We start from the raw sequence: 27,903 nt of genomic DNA, 5'->3' as shown, positions 1-27,903 counted from the left end.
ATTAAAACCCAAGAGTTATCAGAAAAAGTGTCACATTATCAGTTTTACTGTACTGGTCTGCTGAGATAAAACAGGAGCACAGGTAACTTTCTCAAACCAGTTACGGCTTCAGAGATGATCACCATCATCCACTCTGTTCTTAGCTAATTAAATTTTTCTGATCATTACTGTTTATCATTGGAACCTGACAGAAAGCTTTGAAATCATTAAGCCTTTCCTTTTTCTTCAATTGGTTTTGTTTGTGGTCCTGGCAGTCACATGCTAACATTCATTTGAAACATTAAGGAAAATGATTCCTAAAGAAAGGAAAGATTTGCTGATCTACATAGCTATTAGACAATTTATGTATGAGCTTTTCTCCTGAGAATGCTGATGTCTTTTGGTGGAGACATTGTATACAGTATTAATGTTCTGAAACCACGGAATCTGAAGATGAGCTGTGCCTGCCAGTGTGAGTATAGGAGAGATTTTCTGTCCTTTCACAGTCTCTGGTGGACTAAGTTATTTGTATTAGATCTTGGCAGAACATGTTGAAATATATCTCTAAATTGTGCATATCTGGAACAAAGTCTTCATTCTCAAAGAGAAGCAGTTTTTGTCAACTTAAGCATAAGAAATACGGATTTCTAAGCTTCTACTAAAAACATGTCACTGTTTCAAAGGTTTGTTTTTCTCATATAAATCCTTTTAAAAGGCTGTGTTGGGTAGTTATTGAAAGACAATAAATGCCTCCTTTCCTGGAATAATTGAATTAATTTTGAAACCTATTATGCTTTACCAAAGAATAGCAAGATTTGCTGAAAATACAATTGCAGACATATTTCAAAATGTAAATCAGAAGGAAGGTTTATTGGAAGATCACACCCATGCTGTAATGGTATAGGTCATCATTCACATATTATAATGATAAATATGAAACAAAAAGATGTGCAGTTGATTGTCTGTATCCTGCATGTGCCCTAAGAACTTTTCAAGATGCCATATGGAAGAAAGAAACAGAATTTATCTTTTCACAACATTTGGATGTACAAGGAAAATAGAAATGCTTCAGTACCCTGATAAGAGTAAAATTAATTATGAAAACGATGTTTCTTGTTTATTTCTGTTGCTGCTATACCTTATTGATTTAATGGAGGTATAGTTTCTTGTTATACAGTGTTATTATACAGTGTGAGAATAGCTGCTTCTATCTTGTTTGGCACTGTTGTTGCCATGCTGGATGCATTAGCTCATGATGGATGGCTCACTCACAGGAAAGCACTGGATACTTCTGTTATGTGCCCTTGCCTTACAAGACCTTCACACTGTGTTGCCACCAACAAGTCAGAGGTACAAACTGCTGAGCTGCTCATCTGTGACTCAGCATTCTGGGGGGGCTTGCTTTCTTTACTTCTGCACAGTACACAGAACCACCTGTGCAGATGTTTTGTATCATGATTTACTGTATTCACTTTTAACTCCTTATTCATTGCTCAGCAAATAATTCATTATATTTCTTCCTGAACTTTATAACAATCCTGTACAACCAGTGGCAAAATTCAGTGAAAAGGTCTTGCCAATCCAGCTTCTTTCCTTTTATTTTCCCCCACTTTTTTTCTCTTCTTCCCAGAAGAACATAATGTTTCATATACCTATTTTAGCTGAAAAGATAATCAAGGGCACTGTCTTTAAATGAAATGCTGCTATTTGCTAATAATACAGGAATTTAGTGTGGCATTCTCTGAGTATTTAAAATGGATAGGGTTCTTTTTATTATTCTATATGTTATTTTGAGTATTTATTACCTTTTTAATATCTGTTTTAGAATTCATTATGTAAAGATACAAACAACTGACAGGAATGTTGTATTACATTGAACTCCTGTTAAGCAAAGTCACTTTCTGATGGAGGATTTAATCCTACATCTAATGTAGGATTAAATGATATACTAAAAATCCATGCTGACATCAAGGACTGAAAAGGGAATATGAAATTCAGAATGTGATCTGTAGTCAGTTTTATAATTTCATTAAATTCAAACAGAACACTTATATGTTAAGGACTGGATTGCATCAATCCAACCCATGTCCTGCTTGGCATCAATGTGAAATAACCTGGATGCAGGAAGAGTACTTTAGCTACAGTACCATGTCAAGATTTTACTTTTCATGTCATCATAACCAATTTTCTCACATGCAGGAAAAATATTTAGTTGAAGATACTTGCTTGGCACTGTTGCTTGTTCAGATCTCAACCTGGAAATCAAGTTCATCCATTCATGGTAGTCACCACTTTATTTTCATGAGAACTGTCACATTTGTGAAGGAGGCACAATACTTTTTGTATCACTGAACTTGTTTGCAGATCTAAGGCAAAAGTGGGTTGCCCATTAGACTGTGAAGGCACATGGGATACGTGCTTTAGGGAACCTAGTGCTCATTTGAAAGAGTTATGGGCATGCCAGTAATGCTGTGTAGTCCTTCAAAGCTGAAATAGCACCTACAGAGCTTAAAAGAAAATTGCTGCACTGAACTCAAAATGATTACTAAAGACAGCAGGTATTTCAATCTCTGCCTTATAATGGAGAGTTAGAAAAACAGTGAAGCTGCATGATTTGGCTACGGTCACTCAGCAGGTCACAGTGATGTAATAAAGTGCAATTGGCAAAGCAGCAGGTGAGGGTAGGAAGCTGCATCAGGAAATGAAACACAGGATGCGTTCTGAGCTGGGATTTGTTTTGAGAACTGAACTCCCTTGCCCACGGTGCAGTTGTGCTGTCATCACTTGGTGCCTGCTGAACTTTACCAGGCAACTGGATGAAGCCACAGCAGAATGTGTGTGTATAGGGACCCTGCCTACATGTACCAGATCTGCACTGAAGCCTGTTATTATTATCTTCACCAATTTCCTTTATAACCCTGTTTTTCTATAGCTGCATCACCTGTTGCCATGGTAAGTTTCTCATGCTGTATATCTTTGATGAGCAAGAAGGACGTCTTGAAACTGATAAGGGCTTGAGACACCTGCTAATACCCAATGTCCTCCTCAAAGAACTGAGCACAGTTGGATTGGACCCTAAAAACCTACATATTCTTAAACTTTATAGTACTGACAGTTCTAGAAATAAGTTTTATTTTATACCCATTTAGGGATCATTTTAGATTCAGAGTAGTTCATGTGGGTTTTTCTACTTAGGAGTCTGCTTAGCTAAAGTAATGGAAATAAGGCACCTGATTTTGTAATACCAAAAATAACCCTAAGAATATCTTTAAGGATCTAGAAAGCAGATAGTTTATTGGTGTAATAACACTTTATACCAGGTTCTTCATCTGGACTTACTTCAATGAGTCATTCTCATTCATAGCTCCCACAGATAAAATACAGAACAAGCTATGAAGTATAATTTGCCATGCCTCCATTTCTCTTGTTTTTCTTGTAAATACACTTTTGGCAGAGCTGGCCATATTATCTACCATTAAGATATTCTGTAAATGCAACTGTGTCCTCTCCAAGGTGGATTTTCAAGACGGTAAATTTTCCAAGATAGGTATCTGCTCAACCTAAGGATTTTGGTCAAAATGCTAAACAGCTCAGAAAAATAATAAATCTTTTTTTCTGTCAGATCCAGAAAAAGATGTTTGGGGTGCATGGTGAAGCGGTCAGGAGAAATATGTAGAACAAGCAAAAGCTCTGTCTGTATTAGCAAATTAGACAACCAGAATGATCCTATCTCAGATTTATTTTCCCAGTGCTCGTCTTTTTAATTGCAGTCTTGCCCAATGTACAAAGTGATGTTACAAGTTGATGATACATTGTGGAAATGTATTAAGGGTTGTGTGCCCAAACAGGCTCTTAGCCACAGAACCACTGGTGGACATTCCCAGTGATTTGGAGGGTGTTGAATGGCAAACAGCTGAGTTTGGCTAAAACAGAGGAATGGATTATATTGTCCTTCAGCATGTCTGTCAGCAGTTTTGTGTGAGAGTAGACAAATTGCTCAATGTAAAAGCCTGCTAATAGTGTAGTTTTTGTTGTCTTGAGGTCTTACAAAGACTTTTTGGGTCTGATTTTCATCAGAGTTACAAGTGTCATCATCAGCTGTGCCTGACTGTGTAAGATGCTGGTTAAGGTTAGGTGCAAGCCTTGGCTTTCCCAGCAGTGTAATAGTGTTGAATGTTTCATTTTGACTCAGGAATATAATAAACAATTAGTTACACTTATGAAGTACTATTACCACAAATGACAAGAAAGCCAACTGCGAAAATCATAATTTTGTCAAGAAAAATTAAAGTTTTGAATGCAGTTCAGACAATTAATAAAGGGAAAAAACACATTGAATAATGAGAATAAAAGAAATATTGAATAGCTGTTCTTTCAATGACCTTTCTTAAGAATGTAATCAAGCAGAATTAAAAAAAAACCCAGCCATTTTAAACTCAATGTTTGAAACAAAAAAAAAAAAAAAAAACAGCAATCGAACAAAGTTTGACTCAGATACTGACTACATCAAATGTATACATAACAAGAGCTGGATTTGGGTTTCACCGACCTATAACTGATATTTAACTAACTTCACAGTGCTTGACTTTCTTTAACTATTTATTTTGCAAGCCTGATGTTTATATCCACCTAATAGTTTTCATCAAAGAAAAATGTTTCCAAGTTTATGGAAAGGTTTACACAATTTGCAAATTGAGGTTTCCTGTAGCATAAACTTCCTTGGGATATAAGGAATTCCTCTGAGTGACCCAAAAATTATTTTCTGATTCTTTCAAGGAAATCTAGTGGTTTTGCAGAATATCACAGGACGTCCACAAAGTTGTTGTTTGCCAGCTCATTAACCTTGGTAGAAGCTGTAAAATATGTCTATATTCCCCTACTCCACTGATCAGGATTTTTTTTCTTCTATGTGAAATTACCTTGGTGTAACACTTTGGGAAATACAGAGCATTCATCACCTAGGTTCAAATAACTACTTTTGCTGCTATGGGTACCTAGAGTACCTGCACATTCAGTGGAGTGGATCTTTGCTTACAGAAAATAATTCAGAGTACCTAAGCCAGATGCTCTAAAACACTCTCTGGATGTTGGCTGCCTGAAGAGAGAAACTAATGTGTTTTAAAAAATGCCTTCCTCTCCAGCCTAAATCTTTAAATTCTCTCACAATTCATTTATTTTAATAAGAACTTACTTTAATTAGTCTTTCATAGGCCTGATTTTGTTAATATTATCGAGAAATGAAACACAACTGCAAATGAACTTGTTTTTACAAGTTCCCATTCTCATCCATACCAGTACTCAGAATTAATTTACTCTGGAGGAATATAATTACTCTGCTTTAATATCTGCATAATGAGTGTTGATGTTCATAAAATTCACCCCCAAAAGCTTCTTTTTTATGGCATTGCCAAAAGCACACTCATACTACTGTGCATGGACTATGAGCCTTCCTCTCAAGTAGATGATTGCACATACAGAAAAGGTATTGAGGCAGCACCTGATAAATTTGTAGCAGTATAAAAATTAAGAATTTAGATGAGAAATCTAAAAAAAATGAAAAATAAAAGCAAAACCCAAACCTAGAAATAAATACCAGTGTATAGTTTGCTCCTTTGCCTCTTTTTTGCTCTGCTGCTCACACTCATCATTTTAGAGACCCTAAGCAGGTGGTCACATGCACTCCCATTCTATCTGTGCTTTGCAGGGAGCAGGAATGTGTTAGAACTGTATAGCAAATTCTATCATGTTTTGTAACTGCATTATCTCATAGCATGCAGAATTTGGAAGGTAATGTCTTCAAAGAGTTTTGTGTCATCAGAACTATAACCCTGTGTCACGGAGACGTTATGTGAAGCTACTTAGGTCATTTAAGCAAAAATATTAATGTGACAACTAATTTTATGTTCTTTTCTGAATATGTCTGCCCAAATTTATCTTGATTTTCAGATTTTTGGAGCCTTAGGGAAGTACTGTACCTTTTGAATGGTGTTCAGGGAACTGAGAGTGCTCAACATCATTTGCAATAAATCACTTGCTTCCGAAGGACAGCCTCAGGTTGGGACTCTCCACAGCCCTCAGTTCTGGACCTGCCATTACCACCCTCTCTAAAATATGCTACCACTCAGAGTTACAGTGATCTTCCAGTCTGTCAGGTGAGCTGTAGTATTTTTCTATATGCTTTTAGTTTATGTAAAATGTGAGATAATTAGGTCACATCAGTCTGAAAAAAATAGGATTATTTGAAACTAGTTCACATTTTGTTTGCCATTGTTAAAGAGCTTATACAGAAATGCCTGTGGTGCTTGTTACTTTGAGACAGGACAGTTTGATTATGTATTTAAATTCTTACTCTTTTTCTGTCATAAAGAAATACAACAGTTAATCATCTTCTCACAGAAACAACACAATAATAAATAAACTGTATTTTTGCAGTATGTTGAGCACTGAAAATATTTGAAGAAATCGTCTCCCCTTGGGATAAGTCAATCCTTTGAGACAGTATTTGAAAACCAAATTTTGCAGATTCTGGGGTGTTTTTTTTTGCTCTGTTTTCCACTTGTTCATCTCTGAAAATATTGGTATATTCTTTGAGCTGCTGTGAATATTCACTTATTAATGTTTATATTGTTCAGTTACTGTAGCATTTTTGCTACAAACTATGACAATGAAAATCTGTTAGAAAGCAAATAAAATTCTCATTTGGATGAGAAAGAGAAAACAAAAAAGGGTCATGCCATTAGAGTTTAAGACAGATACAAGTATTTAATTCAATCTTATATCCAGAATGAGTTAGTTCTTTTGGAGAAAAGGGTAGTTTGATTAGGAGTCCTGTAGTTAAAGGCTATGTTCTCTTGTATATGCTAAAGAACGTTATGTAATTATAATGGAAATTATAAATCTAACATTTCCTAAATCCTTCAAGCTAAATACTGAGTTGTATTTTTCTGTAATAAGCTTATATACATCTATGTGTCATAGAAAAGTACAGTTATTGCATTTAGTTATTAGAAATTAGTTTGTTTCTTCAGCAAAGAGCATGTGAAACAAAAGACCATTGTCACTTGCTGTTGGTATCTAGTGCATCCAGAAGGATTCCACTCACAAAAGCAGCATCAATAGCTGATGTGGAGTCCTGCTGTAGCTGGACTCCTCTTCATTTCCTACAGCCTGGTGCAAGCACAGTCCTTGCCTTGTTTCTCCTGATTGAACACCAGAAACGGACCTGAAGTTTTCCCTGAGGAACAGCATGAAGTCCTCAAATGGGACCTCATTCCCTGTCACCGTGTGTTAAAAAAGGGGTGGCGCTTTTCTGCCCACACTAAAAACCAGAGTTCTGCTCTTGCAAATGGTGATAAAAATTTAAAATTTAAACTATGCCCTGGTTCAGACATGGATTTTTTTGCTGCAGAGAAAGAGCTAAAAGACTGTGGCCAGAAGCTACTCTAACACAGCTCTAGACTTGAGAAAAAACTCCGTGGATTTTTCAAGATTCTTTCTCCCGGCTAGAGTGGAAATAAACCCTAGGTGACAGTATTCACACTCCAGTTTTATGTAGGCTGTGAGTGAGATAAAGAAATGGGTGAAAATGTGCAGCTTTCTTAAGGGTTTACTTAGATTATATTTAAGTGTGTTAACACTGTAAATAGTAATCTAAGGCTCCTAGAAATATTTTTTATTTATTATTATTTTTGCTTTGCATATAGCAAATGGAAGGAGAAGGGGGAAACTGTACTACATCACAGAGTACTATTCATCAGAACCAAAATACCTTTACTTAGAGGCCAAACTCTTAACCATTATACCACATTTCCTGAAATGGCTTACAAGGGGGACTCGGAAGTAGGTGATCATGATTGCCTAAAGAAAATGACCTAGTATTCTTGGAAACTTGAGAATAGTCATTCCTTTACCTGCAGTAGTAACTGCAGTTTTTAATGGGTGATAAAATATTTCAGAAGGCTGGAAGACTCTACTTATATTTCTAGAAGATTAACAAAAGTCTCTAGAGGAAGAAAGGGGAAGTTTGATTTTTTTCCTCATCCTGAGCAATGTAGAACTTTGTAGCAAAATACCAAAGTTCATCTAATTCCATTACTTCCTTGCATTTTCTGATTTTTTTGTTTTCCAGCTGCATATATATGTATGCATATATATATGCATATACATTATATATACTTTTCAGTTATGTGTCAAAAAACCCCAAATGAGATGAAATATACTCTACTGTTTAGAAAATGTTCTTAAATGTCTAGTGTAGACTATGTAGCTGTCTTTCAGGTTACTGAGATCAGGCAAAATTCAAAACATTTAAGGAACAAAGTTTTAAATTTGTGGGCGTTGCTTTCATTAAAAGCTACAGATTGTGTATATCAAGTCGTATCATTAATTAAATTGTGCAGCGCTAAGAACAAGGCATGAGGCATATGCTACTCCTTGGAATTTCAGACAGGCCTGCTCTGTGCCCAATGCTCTGTTGTCAAGAAGTCGAAAAGTGGGTGTAGAGAAGCCCTTCCCAATGCACAAGAGCTTTGCTGTGAGCAGACCATTCAAGGCTTCACTTTGGACCTTCCTGTGCACCTCATTCACCTTGTGGAATTGGCCTGTGGAATTTCCCAGAAGTGAATTTTCTGTACTTCTGTAACTTCTGCTAATTCTTTGCTTTGGTGGCTTTGTTTTAAATTGGCTGTTAGTAAAGAAATAGGATTTACTTAGGAGAAGGCACTTCCATTGGTAACTCTGAACATTTTTAAAAGAGAGATTAGACACTTCTCTCTGTATTTGAGCACTTTCATTTTCAGAAGTACTGACAGCCTGCAGTTTTCTCTAGTCTCAGGTTCAGGTTCTCAAAAACCAGGAGTCATGGCTTGCATAAAGGATGTAAATATCCTGACCCAAACCAGCTTTTTTGTACTCCTTGTCTCGCATCTTTATACAGATACGGTTGAAATTAATATGTTACAGAATTTTGAGACAGCGAGCTAGTACTAATGAAAGCTCAAGAAGTACTGAAAATGTATATACCACACAAATGTTTTATTAGCTGGAATTATAGCTGAAGTGAGCCTCCTTTATTTTTCTAAAAGCATCCCTAATGGCTGTGATATGTTGCTATAGTCATGCACTATAATGATGGCCTACAAAACAGGTAAGTAAATGAGGAGGTGAATTGTATAAATATGTGCATTTTTCTCAAGATAGGTAGAATTAAATGTTGGAAAATACTCAGCCTAAGCTAATAGACATAAGACACTACGGACCATACCAGCAATGATGAAAGCTCTCAGTGACTCGCAGTCCTTACTGGTGAGTTCTGTAGGTATATCTGTAGTCCCTCTGCAGCATCTAAGTTTGGGTGTCTAATCTCTCCTTATAACACTGATACAGTTAGCTAGGGCTGAATCTAGCCTTTAGGCTGTGTCCTGAACTCTCTTTTCTCTCAAAGTCAAATATTATTTTTAGCTTTTATTGACCTGACCATCTGACTCCACTCAGCATTTGTTTCTGGTCAAATGCACTGCTCCCCATCTAGGTCTGAACTGACTTACCAAAGAAGTTGTGTTCTTCAGGCATGAAATGGGTTTTTATTACTGAGGTCCACAGTGCAGATCATTGGAAGTTACGTAATAATATGAAAGGACATATAATTGAAAGGCTGTCAGAAGATAAAAGGGTATCAACTTCCCAGAGCATTCACATTGCAACTCCTGAAGCTGGCTGACATTGAAAGAGTGATTCACTGTTCAGTGCTGGCCCCTCTGGTAGCAGCTCTGCTCCTCCTCACTGCTGCCTGTTGAAATATCACAGTCTGCAGCATGGAATTTAATACAGGAGTTTTCCATTAAAGACATTAGCTGCTGCATTTCTCAGTTACTTCTGGCTCAACTCACCTGCTGGGGACACAGTACCTTGTCCTTGAATAGGCAGGACTGCCTTCATTCTACTCTTCCCACTGGAGCAGCGAGAAGTAGAGTGTGAGTATGTACTGAGCAATGCACAACAAGTGAGTAACTGCAATACAGGCATACATTATTCTTAGATTTGTTTTAAATGTCAAGCAATAATACGTAGGAAGTAAAAGTAAGTCTTTAACTATCCTGACATTCTCCTAAATGTAAAAAACCATAAGAGGTGCCTGTATTTACTACAAATAATAAAACTGGAGCGTTACACTAATCAAATTCAAATCAGTTCAACTGCATAATTTTCAGTGAATAGGTGCTTATAAAACACAGAATGAACTCCAGAAGGGAAGGTTCATTGCTTCCTAATCAAAAGCAGTCAGCTTTAAACACCAGCCAGTCAGGTGATAGGTTTGTCATTTCTCAGCTCTGCTCTTGGAGGGAATTTGCCAAGAAGGCTTGACAGCCTTTAAACTTCGCAGAGCATTTTTTGCCTGTTTTTGAACATCATGTTGAGCTACAGAAAACTCCTGGGAGACTGGGAGGAGAGGCAGAATAACAGCAGTTCTATTAAAATATATTTGCTGCAATGAATGTCAAGCAGATTTTATGGTGCAAAAAACCAATTCCTGAAAAGAAATTTTGACGCCCCCCTCAGGTCTGATTCTTTCTTGTCTAATGGTGTCCAGCTACTTTGGGGACTGAGGAGTGTCAGTGATTAATTGTCTGGGTGTCAAAGAAATAAAGGCTCATAATGCATCATTAAAAGCTAGAAATCAGGGTGTCTGAACTATCATGGGAAGTTTAAAATTAATATATTACCTCTATGTACAATTAACAGTCCCAAGTCAGAAATCATTTGCTTTTATAATTTAGAACAATGGCAGCTCTCCAGTGAAAACGTATTTACAGTAGTTTTACAATGCTTTCTAGAGGCTTAGTACAAAAGGGAGAGACAAAAATTAATATGCAGCAAGGCAGTTAAAGAGAAACCTGTCTTTGAACTGTTCTTTCATTTTAATCAGCATGAGCTCTGCTAAGTAGGGAAAAGAATTATGAGTAGGAGGCTAGCATCTAGGTTACTGAGGGCAAATCACTCTCAGGGGAATAAGTTTGCAATCTGAGCAACAGTCTGAGCTGTGCATGACTTGGGATGAACAAGTCTTCTCTGTTTTAACCCAGCGTCAACATCAATTGCAAGGTGGCCAACCTCAACCAAATTCCCCAACATGAAGGTCTGTTCTCCCCTCCAATGGCAATTGTAACACTGTGCTAGAAGAATTTTTCACTGTCTTTTATTTCTATTTTCCAATGTCTTTCTAATGTCATTCTAGTGTTTTCTATTTCACATCCTCAGCTTTGGGACCTCATACATGTTTTAGTAATTTTTGGTATTGGTTTGAGTTCCATTAAGCTTCTTAAATTCTTAAATAGCTTCTTGGAGGGATTTTGTTGGATTTTTTTTCCTGTAGCTTAGGTTATAAAAGTAGCACCATAAACATTAACTGAAGAGCCATTAAGCAGTAGGGCTGTTTGTTTTGGGTTGATAGAGGACATAAAACTTCATACCCTGTGGTGGAAAACAATTAGATCTGATGATGAACATGCTATTAAATATACCATTACCAGACTTCTATCAGTTTAACTTTAGAAAATAACAACCAGCTGTAGTCAAAGCATACACAAAGGATAGAAAGTCATATTTTAATTGTCATGTCATAGCCTGTTATAAATATTGTCATTTTTAATGTTTTATGCTAATGACAGTGACTAATAGTAGTCATTACCTCTGTTCATTTTCATAAAAATTTCCTCTAGAGAATATGATCACAGCTAGAGTGCTGTTTAAAATTAATTTTTTTTTTCTAAAATAGGTAACATAAAAATATTTAAATACCGACAGGTTTGTTGACTATTTAATTTTGTAATAGCATGTGTTCGGCAACTCGAGCTTTTGTTAATTGTGCCATAAGTTGAACAGATATCCCTTTCAGAAATATTTTTGGCATGCGAGCATGTGTCATGTCTCTGGTCTCTGAACAGTGGAATAAAAGGTGAATCTTACAGAAGCCATAAAAAAAGTCTGATGCTACCCCTGTAGAGGATTAATATTAAGAACATTGAATTTTCTCATCCATTTCTTATTTCAGTTATGAATTCTGCTTACTTGACAGGTACAGAGTACTTCATTATGTGCACGAACAGAAATGCTTAAATGGATGAAGCAGCTATTTACGTCTGATAGGAGCTAAGTGGGACATTAAATTAATGCCAAACAAGTGAGTGCTCATTTTAGTTTTGTTATAAATGGCTGCAGCACAGCAGTAATGTGTTGACTCTTATGTGCTGACAAGTTCTATATTTCTTACAAACTTCCCTTAGAGCTCGTGGTAGAAAGACAAATTCACACTCTGCATGATGAAATTAGCAGCAGATGCATTAATAATTGAATAAGGATCTCTGGAGACACACCACAGCTCAGAAAGAGAGTTGTTGACTGGCTGGTTTAAGTAGAGGCTTCTGTTCTTATATATATGCACTTACATAAGCCATGAGTTAAGAGCTGCTGCCTGTATGTAGCCTTTGATATCAAATCCACTTCCTGCTCTTAGAAGACTTTGCATAGTTACATTTGACAGGTCCATGAGCAGATTGACAACCATTAATCTGGGCAGAGCATGGCTTTGCTCGTTCCCCCTTCTCTCTGAGTGTTCTTAAACTTCAAGGCAAACTGAATGCAGTTTCTTTAGAAATCCTCTCCAGACAATGAGTGGGATATGAGTTACTGGAAGACTTTCACTGTATGCCAGACCGTCATTTCTCTAGGATTGAAAGTTTCCTGAAGTGCAAATCTCATCTTCTCTCACAGAAGGATTAGGATACTGCCATCTTCCTTTCCAGCAAACATGATGTTTTTTGTTCCACATGCCCAGGTTTGAGAGGGAAGGAATTTCACAGAATCACAGAGACCACAGTGAATCACCTGATCCCACTTCCCTTCTCAAGAAAGTCCATCCTAGAGCACATTGCACAGGCTTGTGTCCAGACAATTCTTTAATATCTCTAGTGAGGGAGGCTCCACAAGCTCTCTGGACTATCTATTCCGGTGCTGAGTCACTGCAAAGTGTTTAAAGATTTAAAAGATTAAAGAAGTTCTTCCTCATACTCAGGTGGAATTTCCTGTGCATCAGTTTCTGCCCATTGTGTCTTGTCCTATTGCTTGGTGCCACTGAGCACAGCCTGGAAACCTCCTCTTGACACCCATCCTTTAGATACTCATACACATTGATGAGTTCCCCTCTCAGTCACCTCTTCTCGAGGCTCAACTGGCCCACCTCCCTCAGCCTTTCCTTGTAAGAGAGATGCTCCAATCCCTTAATCATCTTTGTTCCCCTCCACTGGACCCACTCCAGGAGCTCCGTGTCTCTACTGTATGAAGAGCCCAGAACTGGACACAGCACTCCAGATGTGCCTCACCAGGGCTGAGCAGAGGGGCAGGATCCCCTCCCTCAGTCTGCTGGCAATGCGCTTCCTGACGTACCCCAAGATACCATCGGCGTTCTGTGTCACAAGGGTACACTGCCAGCTCAATTTGTGTCTTTTGGACAATAACAAAGAAAGCAAGAGGATTGCCAGAAAAATAAGTCTGCTTTTTAAAGATACCACCAAGTCTTTGATGTAATTTTTAATAGTTACTTTGCAATCACACCAAATAATATTATGCTCAGAGGATATAGACAAAATAGTGGGATATTTCATCCACAGCAATACTACTGGAGCAAATTCTTCTGGGTTTAAAATCAGAACTTTATTGCACTATTGCCAAGAGAGTGATAGTAATTTGAATAGTCTAAAAATTTGTTCCAGTTTGAAGAAAGCCAAGATTTAGCACAGTGTTAGTAGATTAACTCCACAGAGCTCTCCTAACTGTGCATGAAAACTTCAGTCGCAAGTTTTGAGCACAGGTTAAGTTGACTTCTGTGTTTTGCTTTCCTCCAGATTATTTTATAAATCTCAGGATCTGTAAGAAAAACTTACCTTCAAAATACCTATCAGTGTATTTTCTGGAGTTTTATCAGCTAAAGAAATGCTAATTCTAATCCTAGCTTTTAAATATATTAAATTATAATCTATAAAAATATATATTTTAATAATAAACGTATTGCAATATTTTGCATAAGCTACAATATTATTTAATAAAGTCTTTAAAGCAATACTCAATATTCAACTGCCTTTAAAACAACACTTCAATTCCTTTTATTTAGATATGTAGTTCTTTTTATTCAATAATAGTGCATGTGTTATTTGTTCAGTAAGTGTTTGGTATGAATCTCATCATAATGGAAATATGGAATTTGAGATCTTTTTAGCATAAGAAACACTTAAACAGTTTCTGTTATCACTTGACAGAAAGAGATTAAGTCCCAGAGATTTATATTTGTATAACGAATTATTGTCTCATCTAAACCACAGAATCAGTAGGTTGGAAGAGACTTTCAAGATCATCAAGTCCAACCCATGCCCCAACACCTCAACTAAACCATGGCACCGAGTGCCACATCTGGATACACTGAAACACTCCACAAGTGGCTCAGCTGAGGAAAGAACAGTACATATTTTACTTTGTGATATTGAACCACAGTGCAGATATTAAGAGATCAAAGACAATCAGGTGAAGGAGTAAGCATGCCAAAATAATACCCTGGTTTCAGCATCACGTCTGCTTTTGGAGTGTTTAAAACAAAGATGTGAAAATTTGATTTACATAAACATTTTTAGTCAATGGAGCTACCATTTCAGAATTAGTATTTTTCATTTGATTCACACATGTATAATACATTCCACTGCTGTTTTAAAAAAAGTAATCTTACCATCATCTGAGTTTTTAAGGAAAAGACTAAGGACTCAAACAAGGTCATGCAATGCTAGCTGAGAGGAATATACATGAGTTGCATAGACCAAAGAGGAATAAAGAGACTGCATTGATGGGGGCAGAGGGAGAGAGATCACGAATCATTAACTATGGCTTTATGCTTCACGTCTCTCTACAGTGGGTTTAACCCTATTAACTGATTTCCATTCATTCTGTCATTTCCATGGAATAAGATCCTAAGTCTTCTCCAGGTGAGAAATGAATACTATGCAATCCAATAACTTTTGTACCTATTGTTAGCATACATAAGGCACATCAGTGGCACCAATGTTTATTCTTAACATGTGAAGTAATCACCAAATTTCACAACTCTGGCAGTGTTCACTCCTGTAAAAGTGATGAGATATTTCTAAAGCCTTCTAGTGAGAGAATAAACCAATGGGTTTTATCCATGTTTTGCAGGTCACTGGACGTTCAAAACAGCAAAGCAAATTAAAAGAACCACTTTACTTTTTCTATCACAGTAATTTTGCACTTGAGTATATGAGCATTTGCTAATATAAAAGCTATTGGGGAAGATATGAAGGGAACTTCTAACACTGCCTTATAAGGTAGAAAATAAATGTTGCATTTCAAATCCAGCTCTCCTTGAAATTTATTTCATTTTAAAAGGCATCTTGAGCACCAGATTTTTGTCTCTGGAGACTTAAAATCAAACAAATCCACTTAAATTGAAAACAGAGTTTTCTAATTATCATGCTGTAACCTCAGCCTGAAGATCAAGTAGCTACATTTTGATTTATGTCTCATCACTACTATTGATATTTCTTCAGGCCATAAAATTTTTATCCCTTGTCCTTCTACTCTTCATGGTCTTCCTCAGTTGTTCCCTTCTGTTATTGTTGCTGTTGTTATTATTATCATTATTATTACTATGTTTCCTTGAATATTTTTCCAGATATTGTTTAGGTGCCTCCTTTTTTGGGAATAAGTTAGCAAGTCTGTTAGTACTCTGTGCGCCTATTTTTACTTCTCTACAAATTTCCCAAAAGAATAAATATTTCCTTAGACTCAAGATGTGAAATAAGGGGGGGGGGGGGAGAAAAAAAAATTTTATATACTTTTCTGAACTTGAACACGGTTGTGGAGAAACTGGTGTGTGCTGCACCCTCCATAAGTACTCTGAGAGAGCACAAGCTGCAGGAATGGCTAACACAACTCAAGCAGAGTAAGATGCTGCAGCAGCAAATTATTGGAAACTATCAGTTCTTTCCTCAGGAGCTCTTGGGATGGCAGACTAAGCATGGAGAGTGTCCATAGAGACTTCTTCTCTACTGTATTCTAGCAAAACAAATATACAGGGTTGAAGTCACTGTGTATTTCCAGATTGTCCTCTGAGAGCTCTGATAGCTGTGCTGAGTTGGCAGGGCCAAAAATTGAACACAGCAGTCTCCATAGAATGCATTTTATTTCTTTGTAACCCACTCTGATAAGAGAAAGGTCAGGTGTTTCCATATATTCTCTGTAAACCTTCTTTGAATTTAATCCATTGAATGGGATACCAATTACACAGAATGATCCAAGCTTTTGGATAAAATGATACCACTTCATTCATCCCAGTAAGTAATACCATTATTCTACTTCTCCTGCTATTTGAGAAAATAGGACCAGTTTTTTGAATGTCCCATATAAGAAGTGCAGCCTTTTCTGATCACAGACAAAGCTGAGTATTTTTAGTGGCTTTTCCCTTTTAATTTCCAGTCTCCTGAAAGAGACTCCCCTCTCCTATTATGGTTTTTTGGGTTCCCTAACATTTATCAGTCCAATTAGTGTTGTCAGCTTTTTTGCTTCTCTTCTGTCTGTCTGATAATGCAGAGATAATGCACAGGATATCTCCTGAGCAAAATAAAAATGTCTAGTTTGAACTTCCCTATGCAAAAATGTCTAAAATTGGACAATAACTTAACAACTGCATTTCCAAAGTCTTGCACAGTGGACATTTAATTTTCCTTTAAACAAATGTGTAACATGATGGGGGGTGTGGGTCAGAGACAGAGATGGCACACACTCACACTCTCAAGTTCTCTTGACAAACAGCCTTGAGTTATTCTCAAGCTCCTTCTAGAGGAGCTCCAGTTGCCCTGGGGATTCAGTGAGGTCTTAGTCCCTCAGCTCCCTGACCAGTGATACCTCTGCATTTAGGGCTGAATGACATTTGGCTGAGGGTCCCTGTGTAGATGTGAATCCTACCTTTCCTTGCAGCAATTCCTCCTTGCCCACCCAGGGACTCCAATGCTACAGAAATTGACTTCTTCTTCAAGGCCTCTTTTAGGAGCGGATTTCCCACTGCTGAAACAGTAAACTCAGTTTTGTCTTTCAGAGACTCTTTGGAATTGCCTCTCTCCCACAGAGCTGCAGTTTCCTGTCCTTTCTGTTACCTACCTTTGCTAATCATAGCTCATGTGGAATTGATATTTGTTCAGAGGTTTCTGCAACCTAAAAATGCCAGTCTTCATGGGACATGGAGAAAATTAAGAAAATAAAACCAGTAAATTGTGGTTACAATCCTAATCCAAGATGGAAATTCAATCCACGCATTTTCATCTTCCTGCAAAATATATTTAATACTCATCTCCATAGTTATATTTGTATTCTCTGTCTCCTCTAATGTACTTCTAAACTTGTCATTCTAAGATATAAAACCTTATTGAACATAGATTGTACAGTAAAGACTTTCAAAAGATAATTACAAGTTCAAAGACTTCAGTTAGAGCAGCGGTTCCTCAGTAGAAGCAAATGGATCCTCTTAGTCACTAGGTAAATGCACAAAGAAAGTTAGGCTGGGATCTCAAGATGGAAGTTGGAAACGCAAAGCAAGATGGAGTACTTTTGTTCTCTGAAAAATAAAAAGCTGTGTGTCTTGGAGGCTGCCTAGCAGGGATAACTGAAATTTAGGCAAGGAACAAGGATATTGTGCTTACCCTGCAGTGCTTGCATAGAAATTACCCATAAAGACCCAAAGAGTACAAGGTGCTTCAAAATAGGTGAGAACGCAGATTTAAAGGCATGACTTGGAGCAGATCCTGAAAACTCCTGTGCCCAGACATGAGCAGAAAGCTGGATGTTAGCACAGGTTGTTTCCTTGCCAGGGCAACAGATTTTACACTCTCTATAGCTTTAACAGCAAACTTACATGAAGTTAAAGCCTTAAAGTTGAACCCAGATTTTGGCTTATTTGTTTCCTTTTAAGCTGTAGTAGAGAAAAGACTGGCAATGCCTGCATCATTTTCCATAGTATTGAAACAGGCAACAAATTATCAGTGTTAATATAAATAAGAAATAACACAGGTTGGAATCATACTCTTCTATGGGTTAAAAACTAAAATGATCAGCATGAAGCACCCTCATCTCTCAGTAAATGGAGCACAGATAAAGGCTGCATGTGTTGGCTCCAGGCTCTGTAATCATCTTCCACTTGAGCATGGGCGGTTGGTGAAATAAGCAGTTACACTGATAAACATAGGACCTCTCTCAGATTGGGCTATGGACCTAGAAAGAGGTGGCCTGGTGGATAAGCAGTGCCAAATCTAAGCTGAGGTTACAAACATAGTGATAAGTTACCCAAGAGGAAGAACTGCCAACAGAGGAAGTTCATCCCCAGTCTCAGAAATCCAATCTAATTTTTGTCTCAAAGGGGAAGAATTTACAACTTGTTTGGGGGTTTTTTTAATAAGATATCACACGCTCTAGAATTTTTCTCTGTGTTAAATGTACAGAGCAGAATTCAACATTAGGATTCCTCTAGAAGACTAAAGTGGTGTTTGCCATGTTCATTCTTACTGAGGGATTATGGAGTCATGTTTTCACCAGAATTATGGTTGTTCACATTGCATGTAAACACATATTTTTGAAATGTTTTGAAGCATTTCAGTTCAGTGCTTGCTAGGAATTGGGCATAGTGATTTGTTCAAGCTCATTTGGCATTTTTTTTCAAAAAGTTGGTTTTCTCTGAGTTTTTCTGCTCTTGCTTGTTTCTAAATTAAATTAATAACAAAATTTTCATCTACGGGGACCACTGACAATTTACCCACTAGAATTTTCAAGTATTTTAGGTGCAGATTTAAGCAGACTATTGGGCTATAAATCAATCTAATATTGTAATTGCCCTTCACATTCAGCTGTTTATTGTTTCTTGGATATCAGTTACACATCAAGCAGATGTTTCTTTTAGAGATGGACACAATGGCTTCTAGATATTTTCTATTAATCCAATGAATTTAAAAGCAAGGAATAAAAAATTGGTATCCAGAGTTCTGAAGTACATCTTTCTGCATTTTGTCAAAATGCATGTTGCATATTGGTTTATTTCTCGGTGGCCCCTTTTAACATAATCTCTGAGATGTCTTGTCTTTTCAGTTCTATCCTACTTACATATTTATCGACTTCCTATTTTGACATCTCACTTTGAGTCATAATCTTATATTCTAATTAAAGTATATTCAGCATCAATCTTTATATGAATACCAGGTGGTGGAATATTAGCACTTTATTATGGCTTTACAATTATTCCAATTGCTTTTTATCATAATCTCATCCAGACTTTTTAACTTCTCCCAACTGAGCCTGGTCCAAAGAGATACTTAAGATATGACAATATTGACACAGAGTGCAAGATTTTTTGTAATGACTGGTTGTTTTATTGGTAGGTGAATGGAAAATATTTTGAATATTTGGGTATTCACTCTGAGTTTGTCTGTGAAATCAGGAAGAATTATCTCTGCAGAGAACCTCACAAGAGGGTGCAAGGACTGTGAGCCTTTTGCAGGCTCTTCTAACGCATTATATAATGACAACACTGAAAAAATTATCCTGAATTAAATACAAAAATGTAACCTATGTTCTCTGTGTTTTCTGTGTATCTGCTGTTCTTGTGCTCCAGATCTCTTTCTCAGAATTTCTACTTGCCCTATGTCCCAGAAATATTTTCTGTAATATTGTATTATGTTTAGCATTACCATAAATATACTTCTGAGTAAAACCCACTTATTTTGTAAATATTTATGAATTGTTGAAAATCATTCAGCTCATCCCAGTATCTGTGGATTCAGCTGGAAGAATGAGGTAAGCATAACATTACAGTGGTAAATAATTCACTTAAGGAATACAATGTATATGCTTCAGAGGTACAGGTACCTCAGTAGAATCCTGCATGTTTCTGTCCTTTCAACAAAAGGGGCAGGTATTTCCATCACATGGAAATTGGTTGGCACAACTAGTTCTCTGTGAGAATTAGAAAAAGGGACAGCATAACTGATTTTGTCAAGGGCAAAAGGAGAGTGAAGGGCAGTACAACAAACATATATTTTTTTTATATATATATATATATATATATATATGCATATAATTTAAAATATTTGAATGATCCTTATCCTAGCAAAGGACGGTTAAGAGTGATAAATGTAATAACTGTGAAAAATAAACATGAGAACTCATTTAAGCTTTTTACTAAAACCGCAAAAGTTTGACTTACCATAAGCTATAAAATATGTCATTAAATCATTAGCCTTTACAAATTGCCTGTTGTGGTTTCTGAGATACTCCTTTCTCTCCCACTACTCTGGTTAATTGTGTCCAACTCCAGGAAGTGATACCTGTAAGCAAGTTCCAATGTCAGACAGACAAAGAAAGTAAAATATGAAGTCATATTGTACGGCAGTGAGAAATCCTGTTCACCTCAGCAGGTCTCATCATAGGTGCATAGGTGGTAAGATCTGTCTCTAAAATGATGCTGTGCTAAATATGAGGTACAGCAGACATTTAATAAATGGGCTACATCAAGTCAGTTCAAAGATCTTCTGTAGAGTATAGTCTATGTAGCAATAAAAATCTCCACAATTTTTATTAATTCCATTAAAGTAGCACGCTACCTCCAAATATTTATAGAGATCAAGCAGACTCACTTCAGGACAAGTCCTTCATACATACCAGAGGGACCTTTCCTGAAATGTAAACAGTTGGCATCTGCTGAACTGTAATCCCTAAATCAGAAACACAAATGTTTGGATTAACAAAAAATGGAAAGCCTCATTCTTTATTGCTGACCTCCCAGTACATATTTTTTCACTTTCAGTGTTGTGTGCATGACCAGCATTCTTTATTCAGGACTGGAAATGCAGTGAATTTCTGGCATAGTCACCACAAAGGACAGTGGTGATTACATTCAAGCAAGCACAAACCCTCAGTGATGCTCACTGACTTCAGAAGATTTGAAATCAAGCCATGAGTTCAACGGTGCACACGTGATTCAGTATGAAGCAACTGAGATTTGACACCCTTAAGAATCAGATAAATAAAAGGATATTTATTTTACCCCTTTTAAAGAGTATATTGATCTGAGAAGGGAGGAACTTGAGGAAATATAAAATACAAGCTTGTGAGTACCATCATTGAAGTCCATTTGGTTTTATACACAGAGAGTTTTAGCATCCCACTACACCAGGGACTGTATTCAATAACTGTTAAATGAAAACATTTAACAGACCTGGAATTGCTGTCTGTCATATGTACATGCATATATATGTAATATATATGTAATACAGAATGAATATCCCATTGTATAAACTAAAGCTATGAATAATAAATAATGAACAAACTGCTTTAATTGGAATGCTGAGGGAATGAAATTTGAAATTTTTTTCCAAAGTAATTTATTTTTGAATATTTTTGAAATGGTGGTGTCTTTTCCTTGAAGAGATTAAATACACAGCAATTGAAAAGCAGTGAAAAGTTGAAGAACGAGAATGAAGTTCTAGGTGTTGGTGCTGAGAGCCAGGGGCAAAGCAGTGATCTTGGAATGTCTGCCTTTTCTGGTTTGTGCTGTGGCTTTAGGCTTTATGGATCCCAGTAGGACGAGCCATGATCAAGCTGGGGTTTCATGGATTTCAGTCTTTTACTCTTCCCAAGCCACACTCCAGCCACTGCTTCCAGCCTTATAGCAGTCTCCAAAAGTTGGTGGAGCTTTTGCAGATCCATAGCAGGAGGTGAAAGATCTAAGTGCTCCAGGCCAGCCGACCTGGTGAGGGGCTTCTCTGCAGCTCTGCTGCTCAGGGGAGTGGATTGGTATCTGCTCATTGGAGCTGGCAGTGCCATCTCTGAACCAGCTCCTCTTTGGAGCTTGAGGCACTCACCAGCTGTTGCCTTTGGCAAGGTGACAGGGAAGCAGTCACATTTCCTCTGAATTCTGCCTAGCATTACACACACTTGTGACAGGTACTTAGTGTACACTCATTTTTTTCCTTTTGGATTTCACAAATCTATTTGGGAAGTAAATTTTAAGTAAGTTTAAAAGAAGACTGGAATTGTCTACATTAAAAAAGTTTGATGCCTTGAAACTGCTACAAAACAATAAAAAATAAAATCCATAAAATACCCCTAAGTACAATTTTAATTGTTTCAATAAGTTCTTTCAAGTTGCATTTCCATGTTATTAATTTCTGGACAGTAGACTTCATTATACTGTGTAAGAAAAGGGGAAGGCTTTCAAATAAGGTTGCATATTGAATTTTAGGTCTGTGCATTAGAATTTTCATATGACTTCAAAATTATCAAAATAATTACTTCTTGTCTATGCAAACATGAAGGGTTTGTCTTCATTCCCACTCCGACATAACAAATCCAAAATTCTTGGCAGTATAAAAATGTGCCCTGAAACCTATTGTCAATATTCACCTGTTTCCCTTTTCATAAGAGAATGTGATTTTACCAGACATCTATCCAGCTACCAGAAAAGCTGATTCCTATGGGATACATACATGGTTAATGTCTTAAGAGACTCAGCTCTTAATTTTTGAGAAAACTGTACAACATTTCAAAAAAACCCAGACTTTAAAAAGCAGAAAAGAAACCAGAAGGGGGAAAAAAATGAAAAATAAGAAAAACCTTAATGTTACAATCCATTGATAAAATTAAATTAGTTACCATGGATTTAGCTTAGCTTAGGTAAAATATTTGGGGACACAAAAAATATTTCATAAACACAATGAGATCTTCTGTCACATAAAATCCTTATCCTTTCTTCAAGGGCCTGTCAAGAAAACTAGGTTTACCACCTAAATTTTATTTTTCAAAGTAAAAGATAGAATGTTCTGAAAATCAAGCTGTCACTAGTTAATGCTGTCAAAATAACATGTCAATTTTACACACTTGTTCAATTGTACTTCATTTTTTCTTCCTCCTCATTTTAAATGATGTTTGTTCATTTCTTATTCTCTGGGCCCTTTCTTCAGAGTCCCAAGGAAACAAAACATAAAATCAATGATGCCAAAGTTTATGTAGGCTTAATATTGGGATGAAGAATGAAGGTGCCTGATCCTGCTGTCAATAAAATGTATTTGTGTAGTTCTCCATGTAGCACTTTGAATAGGATGAGTGACAGCAATCTCAGTCTGAGAAGAGGAAGAGCCTTATGGCCCTACTGTATGCTTGGCTGTTTTTAGAATAGCCCAAAACAAACCATTCATGATCCTTAAAGAGATTCAGATTACCACATGGAGACAGGCAAAGTAGCCATGCACAGTGCTGAGGAGTTCCAGGCTTTTTTCCATGTACTGCCCTGCTAGGAGAGCATGCCAAGGATTGCAGTTGATCAAGAAAGAGGAGAAATGTTTCCTCCAAGGAATCTTTGGATTCAGCAGGAAGTTCTCATGGTTCCTGTAGTCACTTGGGGTTAGATTATGGTAATTAGTTGATTCATCTAGTCTTTAGTGCCTCCAATAAGAATGTCCTCCAAGGCAACCACAGGCAGAAGGGGACATCTGATGTGCCACACCATTAGGTCAAATATGTAGACACTAGAAAAGGTTGTAAATTGATGTTCCGGTCGCTTTGTGTGTGTGTGCATTGCATGGATAACCACATGTGTATCCATAGGGATGCTAGATCCCTGAAAGGATCTTGAATTACTTGTTTTGGCTTTGTTACTTCCTTTTGATACTGTGCTGTCTGTATGAATTGAAAGTGAGAAAGGAGTTAATACCATATCTGTTCATCGTAAACCCTTCCTGACTGATGACTTCCCTTCTCCTGGCATCCAGCATTGTAGCAGAAAGCAACTGGTATAACCTGCAGCTACAGCTACTTCCAAAGTTCAGCTTCTTTTCCCTAATACTGATGTTCAGGCTCAGAAAAAAAATGTTTCTGAGGAAAAGTTATACATGCAACTTCAGGCTGTTGCTTCTCTGGGTGATACTTACCTGTTTTTCCTACAGAGAATCATGTGAATTGTTACCTATCCTTTCATCCCCATGTTCATCTCTTAATATTTGTCAGTATAAGACACACCATTTAAAAGAAATTTTCTGCCCAGACTGGGCAATTTCCTTGTTACAACAATACTTTTTTTTTTTCTTATTTTGTCTTGTGGTTTCGTAAGTGTTAACAGATTCTTACCCAGTGCTTTTTGAAATGCTTACTGATCCGCACAGACAGAAAAGGTAAACAACAGCTAAGCAATTGGTCTGACAGATAGTGCAGTCCCTCAGGAGGCATTAATAACATCCACACCAACACTGAGTTATTCTCTCTCAGGAGCACCATTAGCAGATATTTCATCACCACTGTGCCTGTAATTCTGCAGCACCAGTCCCAAGGCTGGCCAGTTCTCCTCAGCAAAGGTCAAACTGTAGGCAAAACCACTTCACTGTTAAAAAAAAAAAGTAGAAACCAGCCTAAAGTGTTAAACTTCCATTAGTATGGACACTTACAGAAAAAATAATTAAACTGTGAACACAAGGGAGTAGTGCATTGACTTATTTTTAATTGTATACAAAGGGACAGCTTGCATCTAATTTTTTGTTTAGATTAATAATTCATTTTGGTTTAAGTATGTTTTGGTCCTGAGTTATTAAAAAAAATAGTGGTTTTGAGAAGAACACAGTGTCATTATAAATGTAAGTTGGGTATGAACTATGAATGGGATGCTATTTGATGACAAATGTAATCTTGGTGAGAGTAAATAGGTGAATAGTATTCAGAAATTGGCAGGTTTTTCACATTTGTCAAATTTACTGGAAAACCATGCACCTTTATGGTTTGTTGAAAAAGGTATGGTAAGTCAAAAATAGATACATAAAATAATTCTGAAAATAAATTTAAAAAAACAAGAAAATGTACCAGTAGTGAAATACTAAATAAATTCTTAGCTATTAAATCAGTTGAGAAAAGACTGAGAAGTAACTTGACTACAGCCTTCAGGTACCTACAGGCAAAAAGTATTCCTGACAGTAAAGAACCCTCTCATTTAGGAGGAAGGAATGTGTAATTAACTGGAGCCAAGAATTCCAGTCTGTTCCCCCATCACCAAATTAACAATGAGAGCTTTCAACCATTAGAGCCATCTGGGTCTCCTAGAAAGATATGCTACATCTCATTCAGAAACTGCAGAGGATGATAGATAACATTTTGGGACCACACAGGAGGTTAGACTAGACCATAATGCATCGTTTCTTCTGCCCTTAATATCTATTTCTGAATCTAAATAAAAAGGGAATAAGGTTAACAGAATCTGGCCCTCAGTCATATATATTTTATCATTTAATTGCATTTCCATTTGAGGATTATAATTCAGTTCTATTATGACTTCATCTCTGAAATTTTTCTACAGGATACCAGAAATAGAGTATTTCTTATTCTCATAATTAAACTTTCAACCAAATAAAAGTTCTTCAGCTTGTGACTCTGAATTAGCATGTGAAAAATTTAAACAAATATAATTTTAGCTTCTTTGTTATGAATAAACAGAGCAATAGCAATCATATAGCACAACAAAGTGTTAATATCTGTTACAGCCCTTGAGCTATACAAATGTGTGGTTTTGTTATGAACATGCTTGATATGCTATGCCTTGACTAGATCTTATTTCGTTCTGTTTCTACAGGTTAGTGAGACTTTAATCAAGAAAAAAAAATCTAATGAACAGTAATTTGAAACACAGCATTTGGAAAGGTCAGAATGGTACATTACATCCTTATTATCCAAAAGAACAGATGAGTTTAATATCCTGGCAGCATTTTCCTGTGAAGAAGATATTAAACAAGAAATGAAAATGGCACAAGGTTCTTGCTTCCTTTTCTATGACAAAGATTGTAACAAGATGATGGAACTACACAGAATAAATCCCTTTCTGCTTTAATGGTCCAACTGTGAAGTCTAGATTTCAAAAACCTAAGCCAAGCAAAGAGCCAGCATGCATGCTATTTGTTTCAATTCCTTTACAACACACTTTCCTGCTTATATGGCCCTGCTTGTATTTTCCATTAATATTTTCTAGTCTTAAACATGGGAAGATATGTTAACAGAAGGTGCACAGTGCACCAAGTTTTGCTGCATAATATGTTGAACAGATAATGTACTCCATCAGCACTGATGAAAATACATCTTTTCCAGCTTCTCTTTGAATAACCTAAGAACAGAGAGTATGTATTCCAACACACAACACATTGCATGTGTCCTGCTTTGGACAGTCTCTGAAGGAATGGAACTCTTTGAAGGCAAAGGAATTTGCAGTGTATCCAATAGGCTGTTTTAATATAAGAACTGTCAGAATTTCCTACCTTATCATTAGCTGCATGAAGATTCTTCCTTTTCCTTATAGGTCTAAGGGGGAAAAAACTCCTGGAACTGGATGTTGTAATTTATGACTAAAATACACCATGAGGGTTCTCATGTTAAATGTTATGATGGGAACTGAAAAAGTGCTGTGCTTAAAAATGAAAAAAAAAGTATATAGCATGCCCCTGTATTAGTTACTTATATGCAGTCCTCATGAGATTGGATAAATGTGGTATTACCCACAAATGTAACAAGTTAGATTTCAAATATATTAATAATTATTAAAGAAAACATTTTATATTATTCCAAAGATAAAAAGTCTTGAAGTATTACTGGCTGAAGTAGACCCACATGGGTTTGCACAAGCTCACAATTAGAAATCATGTTGAACCTCTTTTTCCCACACCATCTTGAAGAAAAACTTCTCTGTGGTACATTACATGCAGCATCTTGCTGAGAAAAACCATTCTGCTTTGGTCAAGAGGGACAAAACAACTGTATCCAAAATATGTTTTCAGTACCTCGAGTGAATGTATAAGTATGTATATTTATACTTGTTGGAGGTTTTTTCTATTTTCTTTTTTTTTTAAATGATTTTGTTTTCCACTGGAGATTGTAAATGTATTTTTCTTCCTTTGTTTTGCAGCTATAAAGTAGGATAGCTTTTCAATGCATTGGCAATGTGCAATCTATTTTGAAACTTCAAAGGATTTGCAAAACTACAGACAAAAATCCCCAATGGGTGTTCATTTCATAAGTGCCTACAGAAATTAATGTTTTCTGTGTGCCTAGAAAAAATCCACTAGATACAAGTTTCTGTCAAGTTCCTTGTTATTAAGCTAATAGTCCTTGAAACTGAAATTACTACAAATAGCTCTTTTCTTCTTCCTAACCAAAAATCAGCCATCCAATGTGCCATGTACAGAAAATAATAAAACTATTTTTTCAGTTCCTAATTATTATTCACAATATAAATCTGTGAAATTTTATATTTTATAATTACTAAGAACTCTGACCATATATACTTTTGCTATAAAAAAATAAAATATATGCAGTTGTATCCATCTTTTAAAAGATCATGTTTAGGGCATGACTGAATAGAAAATCCAGGGTTTTGAGGGGAGACTCAATGTGTAGTCACACAAATATCTCCAGGATTTCTTAGAGAGTCAGTCCAATGTATCAGATGGATTTTGTTACACAGTTTTTAGTTCTCATGATTGTGCAAAATATTGTTGCTGTGTCACACAGTATTTAACATGGGGAACACCTTGAATACATTGTGCAGCCTTTTTTAGTTATTCAGCAAAATGGATTTTTTTCACTATGTGATCACAGTCATTCTTTTTTGAAAAATTACCAAAATAACCAAGTGCATCTTATGAACCAATACAAAAGCATGAACTTGAAGAGACACACCCTTTTATCAATTATTTCCAATAAATAATAAGGGGTTTGGGCATTTCCATTAAGTCTTTCTTCAGTAGGGATGGTGAGTATGAGTTTCGCATAAAATGTTGTGCCTGTGAACCCATGAGAACATCT

At 36.5% G+C, this 27,903-nt stretch overlaps 1 protein-coding gene across 15 annotated transcripts in view; it reads left to right on the top strand.

The window, feature by feature from the left end:
- KHDRBS2 (KH RNA binding domain containing, signal transduction associated 2) overlaps positions 1-25,939 on the top strand; it is a 339,646-nt gene extending 313,707 nt beyond the window's left edge. For 4 of the 15 annotated variants that reach the window (XR_010358259.1, XR_010358260.1, XR_010358246.1 and 1 more), the window contains 3 exons: positions 5,926-6,131; positions 12,053-12,157; positions 12,812-25,939. The gene's annotated coding sequence lies outside the window, so the exon portion shown is untranslated. Of the gene's footprint in view, positions 1-5,925; positions 6,132-9,177; positions 12,158-12,811 lie in introns of all 15 variants that reach the window. The other 11 variants (XR_010358257.1, XR_010358255.1, XR_010358256.1 and 8 more) reach the window with 11 other exon arrangements.
- Positions 25,940-27,903: the final 1,964 nt, after the last annotated feature.

Source organism: Passer domesticus, chromosome 3, assembly GCF_036417665.1.
Source record: "Passer domesticus isolate bPasDom1 chromosome 3, bPasDom1.hap1, whole genome shotgun sequence".
Lineage (NCBI taxonomy): Eukaryota > Metazoa > Chordata > Aves > Passeriformes > Passeridae > Passer > Passer domesticus.
The sequence above is the reverse complement of the archived record's forward strand: the minus strand, read 5'-3'. Positions and strand labels throughout refer to the sequence as shown.